The 12689-nt window shown below is 41.0% G+C and overlaps 2 pseudogenes; one reads left to right on the plus strand and one right to left on the minus strand.

Annotated features, from left to right (window-relative positions):
• Window positions 1-892: 892 nt before the first annotated feature.
• LOC114047292 lies at window positions 893-7618 on the minus strand (annotated as a pseudogene).
• LOC114047394 lies at window positions 7617-8152 on the plus strand (annotated as a pseudogene).
• Window positions 8153-12689: the final 4537 nt, after the last annotated feature.

The raw sequence follows: 12689 nt of genomic DNA on the forward strand, positions 1-12689 counted from the left end.
CTTTATTTATACATACACATATATGTGTGTGTGCATGTGTATGTGTGTATATATATATGCACGCATGTGTATATATACACATATATGCATATATACATATATACACACACATACATATCCCTATGAGCACAGGCTTAAAAAAATCTTACAGATTGTGCTAACATTTTAATAGGGTGAGAAAAAAACAACTGTCTTTACAGAACTTTAATGTTTTTAATGGGTGTTGAGGGAATTAAATGTGAACACAAGTGTGTTCATGACAGTCTTAAAAAGGGAAAGAAAAGGGAAATTGAAAAAGGAGGAATGTGCCAGTATATAAAGGAGGAAGAAGGGTGGGACTTATTATTCCACATAATTGGGTGCAACATCAGATGATCCTCTGTACTACATAAAGGGCAGGGTGGAGGGAGTGGGCATCAAATGGACCATGCTCTTCTTTGAAATGAACAAAGGTGTGTTGAAATATACACATGCATACTGTTTGATGTAAACAGACATCAAACACAATAGAGAAACAAGTGGAATTGAGAATGGCATTTAGAGGGAGAATAGGGGGCAGAGCCAAGATGGTGGAGTAAAATCAGTGACTTGCTTAAGCTCTCCCCAAATCCCCTCCAAATACCTATAAAAATGACTCTAAACAAATTCTAAAGCAGCAGAACCCACAAAAAGACTGAGTGAAACAAATTTCCAGCCCAAGACAACTCGGGTGGTTGATGAGAAAGGTTTGTTGTACTGGGCTGGGAGAGGAGCACAGTTCAGCCTGGGCTGTGTAGACAAAGACCCGGCCTCAGCAAATGTGGAGCAGGCCTCAGGGGACTTAATCCCTATCAGGTGTGGTGGTTTCTAGACTTCTCAATCCACAAACACCAAAGACAACTTTAGAAGGTCGCTAGGAAAGGTCTGTCACACCTGGGTGAGAGAGGTGCACAGTCCAGCCCCAGCCCTGGTGCAGCTCCCAGGTGGCAGCTACTTCTGGAGCTCTCAGCCCACAGATGGTAGGGGGATCTAGCAGCTGATCAGAGGAAGAATGCAGGGATCTCTTTGCTGGTGCTGAGGCAGGATTCTCTTGCTTTGCCCGTGCTTGGATCTGGGTTGCAGTCCTGGGTGGCAATCCTAGGGCAAGGAGGAGGTGCTGGTATGGGGGAACTTGTGGTGGTGGTGGAGAGGGAATCCTCCTCACAATTCCAAGGCAGAAAAGAGTGCTTGTGGTCATTCATGGACCAGAGCACAGGCCAGGAAAGGAGTAAGCACCTCATCTTTGATCATACCACCTTGGGAGAACTGAAATTTTACAGGTCCCTAGAAGTATCTCTGAACACAGCTGCACAGAACCCCTGAAGCTTGGGACAGTACATCCTCCACACTGGAAGCAGACCCCTACCTTAACAAAGAGTTAAAAAGTCAAGTAATTGACTGGGAACATGAGCAAACAGTGCAAAAAATCTCAAACTATAGAATCTTACTATGGTTGCAAAAAAGATCAAAATATACAACCAGAGGAAGACAATAAAGTCAAAGCTCCTACATCCAAAGCCTCTAAGAAAAATATGAATTGGTCCCAGGCTATGGAAGAGCTCAAAAAGGATTTTGAGAAGCAAGTAAGAGAAATAGAGGAAAAATTGGGAAGAGAAATGAGAATGATGCAAGAAAATCATGAAAAACGAGTCAACAGCTTGCTAAAGGAGACCCAAAAAAATATTGAAGAAAGTAACACCTTAAAAAATAGACTAACTCAAATGGCAAAGGAGGTCCAAAAAGCCAATGAGCAGCAGAATGCCTTAAAAAGCAGAATTGGGGTGGTTCCTCCTTTTGGTTCTAATTTTTCTTACGGCATCACTAATCTGAAAATATGTTCAATAAAAATGTGTATATATATATATTATATATATATATATATAATATATATATAGCCTATATCAGATTGTGTGCTGTCTTGGAGAGGGTGATGGGGAGGAAGGGGGAGAAAAATTTTAAACTCAAAAGCATATGGAAGTGATTGTTGATAAGTCAAAATAAATTAATTAAAAAATAAGAAAAAAAAAGCAGAATTGGCCAAATGGAAAAGGAGGCCCAAAAGCTCACTGAAGAAAATAATTCCTTAAAAATTAGAATGGAGCAAATGGAAGCTAATGACTCTATGAGAAATCAAGATATTATAAAACAAAACCAAAAGAACAAAAAAAATAGAAGACAATGTGAAATATCTCATTGGAAAAACAACTGACCTGGAAAATAGATTCAGGAGAGATAATTTTAAAATTATTGGACTACCTGAAATCCATGATCAAAAAAAGAGCCTAGACATCATCTTTCATGAAATTATCAAGGAAAACTGCCCTGATATTCTAGAACCAGAGAATAAAAGAGCAATTTAAAGAATCCACTGATCACCTCCTGAAAGAGATCCCCAAAGGAAAACTCCCTAGGAATATAATAGTCAAATTCCAGAATTCCCAGGTCAAGGAGAAAATATCGCAGGCAGCCAGAAATAAACAATTCAAGTATTGTGGAGACAAAATCAGGATAACACGAGGTTTAGCAGCTTCTACATTAAGGGACCAGAAGGCTTGGGATATGATATTCCCGAGGTTAAAGGAGATAGGATTATAACCAAGAATCACCTACCCAACAAAAGTGAGTATAATCCTTCAGGGTAAAGACGTTTTAGGCAGAACTTTTGCTTCCAAAAGTGCCTATCTATGATGCAGCCACACAGGTCGTTCAGAAGCTTCCATTCTACCACATGGTCCAGGACGAGCTCGCCAGGCCGTGTGGTCTCGCTGACATCCACACACAAGAGGATCCTGTACTCCCTGGCCCCAGCTCGAGGGGCGGCTCTGAAGCCTGAGTCCTGGTGCCTAGCTGAACCACGGCTTCTTGGGGCCCATCTCCTGCCTCCTTTCCAGGGGATTGGGTGGATCTCGGCTGCAGGCTGGCAGCCGGCCCTCCCAGATCTTCATTTTCTGGTTAGTGAGTACCTGCCTGGCTGCCGGGTCTCCTGGACAAGGTTTCTGTGAAGGAGGGCACGGCATGCAGGGCTGGCCAGGGCTGGCTGCTGTTGCTGAGAGCCGCCCTGGGGGCTTCCTGCTCACACCTCTTCACTAGCTCCTCCTTGGTCAGTGAACCTGGGCTTTGGGGATCCAGCTGCTCCCTGTAGAGCATCAGCAGCAGAGCTCGAGCGGCTGAGTGTCGGGGCGGCTGTAGCTGCTGCGGTCACCAGCCTTGGGCCGGCCTGGGCCCTGCAACCACTGAGAAGGGACTGCATCCTCTGGGGGTCTGTTCAACTCTCCCTGTGAGAGCTCAGAGACCGGTGGTTCTCCTCGGCTGGAAGCTCGGTGCTGCTCCAGGCGCTGGTCCGTCATAGGGCACAGGGCATCCCCAAAGTGCTTCAGGATCTTGGCTTCCTTCCCATTCCTGAGGGGTAGGGGTACCGGGAGGGAGCGCAGAGCCTTTTGGTAGACGAAGCGCCTCTGCTGGCCCAGCCTGCCGCCTCGTCCGGCCACTCGCGGAGCCAGCGCACGAAGAGGGGTTGGCGCAGGCGAGCAGGGGTCGAGGCCATAGTCTGGCCGGCCCCACTCGGGTTCTAGCTGCGCTCCGGGCCCCCAGGCGGGGCAGAAGCAAACACTTTTGAGGAAGGACAGGGTCAAAGCAGAGAATAGAATAGATGGGGGACAGGATAGGATCGAGGGAAATATAGTTTTTTACAACATGACTAGTATGGAAGTGTTTTGCATGACTACACATGTATAACCTATATCAAATTGCTTGCCTTCTCAATGAGGGTAGGTGGGGAGGGAGGAAGGGAGAGAATTTGGAACCCAAAGTTTTAAAAACAAATATTAAAAATTGGTTTTACGTGCAACTAGGAAATAAGATACACAGGCAATGGGGTATAGAAATCTATCCTGCTCTACAGGAAAACAGAAGGGGAAGGGGAGAAGAGATGGGGGGTGGAGATAGAAAGGAGGGCAGATCAGGGGAAGGGGTATTCAGAAAGCATGCCGTCTTGGGGTTGGGGGAGGGGAGAGATGGGGAGAAAATTTGGAACTCCAAATCTTGTGGAAGTGAATGTTGAAAACTAAAAATAAATTAATTAAAAAAAAAAATTTCTTTAAAAGAAATCGGGAGGATAATGTCTGGAAGGGACTAGTCACAAGCAAAACAAACTTCTTGATCCCGAAGGGAAGACTCAAAAGGAGTGGTAGGGGCTGGGGGGGAAAGCAAAGAATTAGAATCAAAGGGAATGTCTTAAATTGTCTCTTAGAAGTTAGAGAATGACTAAGCAAATTGTGGTATATGAATATAATAGAATGTTATTACACTGTAAGAAATGATGAAAGAGAAGATTTCAGAGAATCCTGAGTAGTATGAAACCATGAAGAGTGAAGCGAGCCAAACCAGGAAACAATTTATTCAAGGACGGCAACAACCCAAATTAGAACAACTTCAAAAGGCTTGACAAGTCTGATCACTACAATAACCATCCTTTTCTCCAGAGGAACTATGATGAAGCATGTTACCTACCTCCTGATAGAGAGGTGATAGTCTGAAGGTGTAGAAAGAGATATAAATTTTGGGACATAGTCATTGTGTGTATTTGTTTTGTTTGACTATGCTTATTTTTATAAGGGGCTATTTTCCCTTTCTTTTTCTGAGTTTTTAATTGGGAAGGAGAGTGATGGGAAGGTGATGCCAAAAAGAGTTCAATTGAAACATTCTTAAGTGCACAGAAGAGAACAGAAAGAGGATTTGAGGGAAGCATAGAAAAGGACAATTTTTGAAAGTAATACACAGAACTGAAAAGCAAGCAGTATGAAATGGAGATTAATGGTTCCATATAGAATCGTCTATTTGAGTTCTGTTAGTGTATGGAAATGCTCCTTTTTGCTGTTTAAGTTCAGAATAGATGAATGGATGGATAGATAGATGATAGGTAAATAGACAGATGGACAGATAGGTGGACAGACAGATGGATATATATGGATGGAAAGATAGATAAGAAAGATAAATATATGGATGGATAGATAGATAAATGATAGATAGATAGAATGATCCCTGGATTCAAAAGAGAGTATAGTATAACAGGAGCAAACACCTGGGTTTTAATTCAAGCTCTATCTAGTTTACTAGTTGAGTCATGTTAAATAAGTCACTCAAGCACTCTGATTCTCAGTTTCCTTTTTTATGTAAAACAGGGATAACAATACTCACCATACCTCCTTCACAGAGTTGTTCTCAGGAAAGTGCCATAGCAAAGTGAGCTGTTGTTATTACTATCACCAAGTCCACATGGAAAGAACTGTATTCAGAATGCCTACTGCCCAGGCTATGACATGCAGCTGGATGGACAGCCCATCTGTCTTGAACAGACGCTGCAGACGAACAATGAGCTGAGGCCAGAATTGAGTAGGAAGAAGGGAGAGCGCAGGCTGGAGTGTACTTTGAAAATTGTTCAGTATTTTCAATGATTCCAAGTTACTGCCTGTTCCAAAAGCCCATTTTTTTCTTAAAAAGACATTATTCTGCCAGGAATACTTCATGGCTACAAGTAACAGAGCACTTAAATCTCTGAATCATAAAAATTGCAGGTGACATACTAGACATAAGCATTGTAAGTTATACCACATTCACAATGATGACTTGTTTGCTAGAAGTGGGATAGGCAGCTAGGTGGCATGATGGATAGAACGCCGGACTTGGAGTTAGGAAGATATGAGTTCCAATCCTGCCTCAGATATTTGCTAGCTATGTGACCATGGGTAAGTCAGTTTCCTCAATATTAAAATGAAGATAATAATTGCACCTTCTCCTTAGGGTTGTTGTGAGGATCAAATGAGATAAGATTTGTAAAGAGCTTTACAAACTGTAAAGTGCTATATAAACATCTCCTTTAAATAATGATGACAGGGGAAGCTAGGTGGTGCAGTGATAGAGCTCTGGCCTTGAAGTCAGGAGGACCTGAGTTCAAATCCAGTTTCAGACACTTGACACATACTAGCTGTATGACCCTGGGCAAGTCACTTAACCTCAATTGCCTCACCAAAAAGGAAAAATAAATAAATAATGATGACAATGATGATGATAGCTAGTTGTCTAAGGTTCCTCATTTGTAAAATGAGGGACTTAGCAAAATGATCTCTAAGGTTCCTTTTAGTTCTGTAATCTTGAGAGATTTTATGAGAGGCAACATGGCACAATGGAAAAGTCAATGGATTTGAAGCCAGAGGATTTAACCTCAACTCCTACATCTTCCACTTACCACCTGTACGAACTTGGTGAATAATCTCATCTCTCCAGGCCTCAGTTTCTTCATTTGTAAGATGATAAAACTGGACTAGATGATTTCTTAGGTCCCTTCCAGCTCTTGGTCATATGCTCCTATGACATTATGGAGGACATGGATGACTGAAGGAGGTGGACTGGCCAACCAGTGAGAGCACAGGTTAATAGATGGACAGCCTGAACATTGCACTGTTAAGCAGGAAATTATTTAAAACTTAGAAGCCCCTACCACTCCTTTTGATTCTTCCCTTCAGGATCAAGAAGTTTGTTTTGCTTGTGACTAGTCCCTTCCAGACATTATCCTCCCGATTTCTTTTAAAGAAATTTTTTTTTTAATTAATTTATTTTTAGTTTTGGTTAAGTAACAAAATCAAAGCAAAACTTCATAGATAACACATATTTACAAAGCAGCATCCTGAATTAAACATGTATAATACATTTTTATATACGGAGATAGTCTCAGTCAGTTAACAAGCATGTATTAAGCAAATACTATATGTGAGGCACTGTGCTAAGCACTGGAAATACAAGCAAAAGACAAAGACAGTACCTGCCCTCAATAAGCTTACATTCTAACTGGGAAGACAACACACAAAAGGCAGCTGTAAAGGGAACAAAGGGGAGAAGGTACCTAGGGAAGGAGCGTAATGGAGAAATTTAGAGGAATGCATCCTAATGAAATGAAGAGATAGCTGGCTTGGGCATTCTCCTTACATGGAGTTTATGGGAGGAGCTGTCCAGTTACAGAGAGGGACCCCAGAGGCGGAGCACACTTCTGAGGTGTGAGTTCCAGGGCTGAAATGAACTTCCAAAATGAAGGGGTTTGTGGGGCATGGTGAAGTCCAGAGGACTGCAGATTGGTGGCGAATGAAGTGTACTGGTTATATGTCCTGTGGAAGATTTATGGAAAGACACAGACAAGAATCATGAAGAATAAGAGGACATCCATGGATGGGTTTTGGTTTGTACCAAGGGAGAGAATCTCTGAATTAATGAGATTAAGAATCCATCAAAGGAACATTCTTCATTTAAAGTTGTATGTTTAACGTCCTGAGTTCTTCAGAGAAAAGGTGTAGTTATAAATATTTCTTAAAGGATGATAAATACCGCTTATGTCTTTAAAGAGAATAATTAAAAGGAGGAAGACAGTAATAGATTGTTGTATTGTAGATAAAGGAAAAAAATGTGACTTAAGAAAGAATGTCCAGCTTTTGGCTCCCAGCTCGTGGTGGTGAAGGTGCAACTTCTTTCGTTCATCCTGAATCTGGGTTCATCCAACACCAGCAGCCACCCAGCAGCATCCAGGCGAAGCCTCCACCTTTGTTGCTGCCATGCCTCCCAAGTTTGACCCTAATGAAATTAAGGTCATGTTTTTAAGGTGCACTGGTGGTGAAGTTGGTGCCACATCAGCTCTGGCCCTCAAAATTGGTCCTTTGGGTTTGTCTCCCAAAAAGATTGGTGATGACATTGCCAAGGCAACTGGTGACTGGAAAGGGCTAAGGATCATAGTGAAACTTACCATTCAGAATAGACAGGCCCAGATTGGGGTCGTGCCTTCTGCCTCAGCCTTGATCATCAAAGCCCTAAAGGAACCTCCTCGGGACAAAAAGAAGCAGAAAAATATTAAGCACAATGGAAACATCACTGTTGATGAGATTGTCAACATTGCTTGACAGAGGAGGCACCAATCCTTGGCAAGAGACCTTTCTGGAACCATTAAAGAGATACTTGGAACAGCCCAGTCTGTGGGCTGCAACACTGTTGGCAGGCATCCTCATGATGTCATTGATGACATCAATAGTGGTGCTGTGGAATGCCCAGCAAATTAAAAGCTACAAAGGAGACTATTGCAATAAATTAACATTTGACAACAACAACAAAAAAGAATGTCCATCCTGCTACTTAGTATAAAAGCTTAATTTCAATAGTTGAGGAATTTTGTAATATTATTTTACATTTTGGAAAGATAATACAAACTTGTCTGGAAATATTACAAGCATGAAAGTTTTGCTAAAATGGCTTTAACTTTTGTGAAGAGTTGAAAATCTAATGAGATCTGCAGTTCGTAAATGTGGTTTAATAAGACTGAATTTTTATTCCTGGAAATGTGTTTTGTTTCCCTGGAAGTCAATTTATGTGTTTTGATTTTATCTCCTGACTTTGGTTAAGTAACAAAATCAAAGCAAAACTTCATAGATAACACATATTTACAAAGCAACATCCTGAATTAAACATGTATAATACATTTTTATATATGGAGATAGTCTCAGAAAAGTACAGACATCTATTTTTCCAAGTTCATCTGCTCACTTAATTTTTTTATGTGATGGGATCATGGTGTAGTGGGAAAAGCACTGGGGTAACTCCTGATTTAACAATTACCTCCGAGAAAATTAGAAAGTAACTTAGCAGAATGTCTGTTTAGGGCAGCATTTAATACCAAGTGCCATAATAAACTTCAAGTGAATTCGTGACCTAAATATAAAAGGTCATATCATTAAAAATTTAGAGGAGAATGGAAGGAGGTACCATAACCATGGTTGGGTGAGAATTCTTAACCAAACAAAAGGTAGATGAGATTGTTAAAGGTGAAATAGGTATTTTCAACTGCACTGAATTTAAAAGTTTTTACACAGACAAAACTAATACAGCTAGAATAAGAAGGGAAACTTAAGAATTGGGAAAATGATCTTTTCTTTTCTCTTTTTTTCTTTTCTTTTTTTCTTTTTAATTTATTTATTTTCAGTTTTCAATATTTACTTCCACATGATTTAGAGTTCCAAATTTTCACCCCATCTTGCCTCTCCCCCACCCCAAGATTGCATGCATTCTCAATATCGCTTCCCCTAGTCTGCCCTCCCTTCTATCTCTCCCCCCCTTCTCTTATCCCCTTCTCCTTGCATTTTCCTGTAGGGCAGGATAGATTTCTGTACCCCATTTCCTGCTTTTCTTATTTCCCAGTTGCATGTGAAAACATTTTTTTTAAACATGTGTTTTTAAAACTTTGGGTTCCAAATTTTCTCCCTTCCTCCCTCCTCACTCACCCTCATTGAAAAGACAAGCAACTCAATACAGGTTATACATGTGCAGTTATGCAAAACGCCTCCATAGTAGTCATGTTGTGAAAAATTGACTCTATTTCCCTTAATCCTATCCTGCCCCCTCATTTACTCTATTCTTTCTTTTGAGCCTGTCCCTCCTCAGAAGTGTTTGCTTCTGATTATCCCCTTTTCCAATCTGCCCTCCTCTATATCATTCCCCTGCTCTCTTGTCTCCTTCTCCCCCCATTTTCCTGTAGGGTAAGACAGATTTCCATACCCAATTGAGTGTGTATGTTATTCCCTCCTTAAGCCAACTCCTATGAGAATAAGATTCACTCATTCCCTCTCACCTTCCCCTGTTTCCCCTCCATTGTAAAAGCCTTTTCTTTGCTGTTTTTTTGTGAAATAATTTACCCCATTCTACCTCTCCCTTTCTCCTTCTCTCAGTATAATCCTTTCTTATCCCTTAATTTTATTCTCCAGATATGACCCTTTCATCTTCAACTCACCCTGTGCCCTCTATCTATCTATCTATATCTATATCTATATCTATAGATACATACATATAATTTTTTCCCTCCAACTACCCTAATACTGACAAAGGTCTCATGAGTTATAAATATCATCTTTCCATGAAAGAATATAAACAGTTCAACCTTAATAAGTCTCTTATGATTTCTCTTTCCTGTTTACCTCTTCATGTTCCACTTGAGTCTTGTATTTGAAAGTCAAATTTTTTATTTAGCTCTGGTCTTTTCATCAAGAATGCTTGAAAGTCCTCTATTTCACTCAATGACCATTTTTTCCCCTGCAGGATTATACTCAGTTTTGCTGGGTAGGTGATTCTTGGTTATAATCCTATCTCCTTTGCCCCCTGGAATATTATATTCCTAGCCCTGCAGTCCCTTAATGTAGAAGCTGCTAAATCTTGTGTTATCCTGATTTTGTTTCCATAATACTTGAATTGTTTCTTTCTGGCTGCTTGCAATATTTTCTCCTTGACTTGGGAACTCTGGAATTTGGCTACAATATTCCTAGGAGTTTTCCTTTGGGGATCTCTTTCAGGAGGAGATTGGTGGATTCTTTCAATTTCTATTTTGCCCTCTGGTTCTAAAATATCAGGGCAGTTTTCCTTGGTAATTTCTTGAAAGATGATGTCTAGGCTCTTTTTTTGATCATGGCTTTCAGATAGGCCAATAATTTTTAAATTCTCTCTCCTGGATCTATTTTCCAGGTCAGTTGTTTTTCCAATGAGATATTTCACATTGTTTTCTAATTTTTCATTCTTTTGGATTTGTTTTACAGTGTCTTGATTTCTTATAAAGTCACTAGCTTCCAATTGCTCTATTCTAATTTTTAAGGAAGTATTTTCCTCAGTAAGCTTTTGGACTTCCTTTTCTATTTGGTTAATTTTGCTTTTTAAGGCATTCTTCTCCTCATTGGCTTTTTGGGTCTCTTTTGCCATTTGGGTTAGGCTATTTTTAAGGTGTTATTTCTTCAGTATTTTTTGGGTCTCCTTTAGCAAGCTGTTGACTTGTTTTTCATGATTTTTTTGCATCACTCTCATTTCTCTTCCCAGTTTTTCCTCTACTTCTCTTACTTGCTTCTCAAAATCCTTTTTGAGCTCTTCCAAGGCCTGAGACTGATTCATATTTTTCTTGGAGGCTTTGGATGTAGGAGCTTTGACTTTGTTGTCTTCTTCTGGTTGTATGTTTTGATCTTCTTTGTTACCAAAAAAAGATTCTGTGGTCTGACACTTCTTGCAAGGTTTGCTCATGATCCCAGCCAATTACTTGAGTTATAAACTCTTTATTATGGTAGAGGTCTGCTTCCAATGTGGAGAATGTACTGTCCCAAGCTTGGGGCATTTGTATAGCTGTTTTCAGAGCTACTTCTATGGACCTGTAAATTTTCAGTTCTTCCAAGGCGGTATGATAAGGGGCGAGGTGTTTCCTCTCCACTGCCACTACAAACCTCACAATGCCAGTGCTCCTCCTTGCCCCAGGACTGCCCCTCAGAATTGTGACCCAGATCCAAGCATGGGCAAAGCAAGAGATTCCTGCCTCAGCACTGGCAAAGAGATCCCTGCAATCCCCCTCTGATCAGCCACTGGATTCCCTCTTAGTCTATGGGCCGAAAGCTTAGGAGGAAGCAGCCACCCCGGGGCCACGCTCAGGAACTGGGGCTGAGACCTAGCTTCTCTCTCACTGCAGAAACAGACTTTTCCCACTGATCTTCTAAGTTGTCTTTGGCATTCGTGGGTTGAGAAGTCTGGAAACCCCCACAGCTGCCCACAATTCAGTCCTCTGAGGCCTGCTCCAGGTTCACTGTGGCCTGTGCACCCACGCCCGAACTGTGCTTCTCTCCCAGCCCGGCGTGATATACCTTTTTGATCAACCATCCAGGTTGTCTTGGGCTGGAAATTTGTTTCACTCTGTCTTTTTGTGGGTTCTGCTGCTTTAGAATTTGTTTAGAGCCATTTTTTATAGGTATTTGGAGGGGTTTGGGGGAGAGCTCAAGCAAGTCACTGCTTTCACTCTGCCATCTTGGCTCCACCCCTTGAAAATGATCTTTTCATCAAATACTCAAATGAACCTGGGATTTTATTGATGTAGGAGTTTCCTCCAATGATACCATTTGGAACCGATCCATGCTTTTCAGTCTAGTAGGACTCTTGCTCATGTTCTCACCAAAGTTGACTGGAAGGTGTCTACCTTATATGATAGACTTTTCTGTATTTTCTCTCCAATATCATAAAAGTACCAATTGAGCACTTTGGTTTTCCATCCATCATCCCTTGCTTTTGCTATATTAACAGCCCACATTTTCTTTCTATCATACAATTATTTGATGGCATCCTTTCCTCTTGGTCTTCTTTAGAGTTCTTGATTGGTTATATGTTATAGTCTGTTCACACACATTGTATGACTCTACATTGCCTTCTCTTTGATATCCATCTTTAATAATTCTTTGGCAGCAGTGTTTTTCAATGTCTTGATACCATACAACAATACTGGTAAAATGCTAATATTGAAAAGATGTGCTTCTTTGCTTTCATGGAAAGCTTATTCAGTAAAAGAGCTTTGTAATTTCCCCAAAGTAATCCAGCCCAGTCTCCTCTTCTTTAACTCTGGGTCCAGCTTGTTGTCAATCTGTACTGTCTTTCCTAAATTAAACATACTATTGGAAGCTCTATAGCAAGGGTTTTTTTTTAAGCTTTTTTTTTATTTTTGGCTAGGCAATGGCATTAAGTGACTTGCCCAGGGTCACACAGCTAGTAAGTGTTATGTGTCTGAGGTAGGATTTGAACTCAGGTTCTCCTGCTGGTACTCTGTCCACTGTGCCACCTAGCTGCCCCTATAG

The sequence above is a fragment of the Vombatus ursinus genome, unplaced genomic scaffold (assembly GCF_900497805.2).
Source record: "Vombatus ursinus unplaced genomic scaffold, bare-nosed wombat genome assembly UNPS02014786.1, whole genome shotgun sequence".
NCBI lineage: Eukaryota > Metazoa > Chordata > Mammalia > Diprotodontia > Vombatidae > Vombatus > Vombatus ursinus.